Raw genomic sequence first — 2,067 nt, forward strand, 5'->3', positions numbered from 1 at the left:
CTCATTTTCTTGTCGTGTGCAACATATTGGTATCACACTTTTATTTTTTACTCTTTCCACAACCACAGCTGTCAGTGGAGTGTTAGCGAACCGATGAGCATGACAGTAACTACAGACAGGAACTAAAATAATGAAACGCTGAGAACTTGGGCTCATGTCTGTCAATACAAAACATCGTTCAGTATGACTCCGCCAAGCCTTGTGAATGGACTCATTATACAACCTCCATGACAGGGTTCTTTGTAGGCTAAAATGAGACTGAAGATAATCTAAGTCGACTCCATATGACCTCGATCTTTGACACCTTGACCTTGCTAACCTACTCAACTCATTGTCCCTTCATACTCTATCATTCATTCATTCATTGCCAGACGCCATGTATCCCAGACGGGGTGGCCAAGGGCTTAGAGTTAATTGTTTTACAGGGAGGGGCACTAATCCTCCACCAACCCCACTTAACACGTAGGGATGCCAACAGCATCTGGTGTTCCCAGGCGGTCACCCATCCAAGTACTAGCCAGACCCAACGTTGCTTAACTTCGCTGATCGGACGGGAAGCGGTGTACTCAATGTGGTATAGCCGTTGGCTATCACTGACGAAAATTTGGTAAATATCCGTCTAGGGGTTCAGAAGATATCGCGCCCACATGGACATATTAAGTCCATTCCATATGACCTTGACTTTTGACCACTTGACCTAGCTGACCTACTCAGTTCATCATCTCCTCATACTGCATCACTGAAAAAATTTTGGTGGAAATCTGTCAATAGATTATGGAGATATCGCGCCCAGAAATATGTTACAGATGCACGGATCCAAGCAACCCTTTATGACCTCGACTTTCCTAATCGGTTCATCGTCCATTCATACTATATCACTGACAAAAGTTTGGTCGAAATCCGTCAAGGGGTTCAGGAGATATTGCGCTGACAAGGATAATCAAAGTCGACCCCATGTGACCTTGGCCTTTGACCCCTTGACCTAACTGACCTAATCAGTTCATTTCCTCATACTGCATCACAGACAAACGTTTGGTGGAAGTCCGTCAAAGGGTTCAGGAGATATCGTGCCGACAAAAGACATATGGATGTGTGGACCCATGCAATCCCATATGACCTTCACCTTAACCCCTTGACCTTGTTGACTTAATCGGTTCATCGTCTCTTCATACTGTATCACTGGCAAAAGTTTGGTTGAAATCTGTTGAGAGGTTCTGGAGATATCTTACTCACAAGGATAAACCAAGTTCGACCCGATATGACCATGAAATTTGACTCCTTAACCTAGCTGACCTAATCTGTCCATCATCTCTTCATACGGCATCATTGGCAAGGGGTTGGTGGAAATCCACCAGTGAGTTCAGGAGATATCGCGCCCACAAGAGTGTTACGGATGCAGGGACCCAGGCATACATCCACGCACGCACGGATGGACAGGCCAATCACTTACTGCCTCCTCCATCATAGGTGGCAGGAGGCATAACCACATTAACTACATGCCCGTCTTCTTTGTACTCTATTTGTCTGTATTTTCCCAGTACATTGAGACACACCTCTCTGTGTAGCACCTGTCTCTGTGTTTTGCCACGAAATTTAATCCCTCTATGTTCACCTCACAAGTGCTTAATTGTTCAGAATGTATCTAAAGCTGAATAAGACCAGAGGCAGAAGGTAGCGACAGGTGGCAAAGTAGGATTAGTTGCTCATATACCAATCAAGTCCCCTGACTATCTGAACATCGGTAAAAAAAGAATGGTGGCGACAGAAATCATAGCACCTGTAGTAAAGTGGCATTTGTCCCTACATATAATGTCAAGTAAATCGTCATCATCATCATCATCATCATCATCATCATCATCATCACGGTTGCCAGTCCTTCTCAGCAGTGCATCTAATATCATCATCATCATTACGATTGCCAGTCCTTACGGTCATTGGCGTCCGGAGGAGGGGGCAAGGGGGGGCAGTTGCCCCCTTTGGAATTCGACGGCTTCAGTCCTTGTTCAAGGATGACTGAGTGATTTGAGTCGATTCATGCATTCTGTCACTATGCATTTGATGTAAGTC

General features: G+C 45.0%; 1 non-coding gene across 1 annotated transcript; it reads right to left on the reverse strand.

Annotated features, from left to right (window-relative positions):
• Positions 1 to 469: 469 nt before the first annotated feature.
• LOC145416163 (5S ribosomal RNA) lies at positions 470 to 588 on the reverse strand. Its single transcript, XR_013900209.1, has one exon. It is a non-coding gene; the product is annotated as a 5S ribosomal RNA (ribosomal RNA).
• Between the last annotated feature and the right edge of the window lie 1,479 nt (positions 589 to 2,067).

This window comes from Coenobita brevimanus, chromosome 104, assembly GCF_032717465.1.
Source record: "Coenobita brevimanus isolate Jiangsu-jjx chromosome 104, ASM3271746v2, whole genome shotgun sequence".
Lineage (NCBI taxonomy): Eukaryota > Metazoa > Arthropoda > Malacostraca > Decapoda > Coenobitidae > Coenobita > Coenobita brevimanus.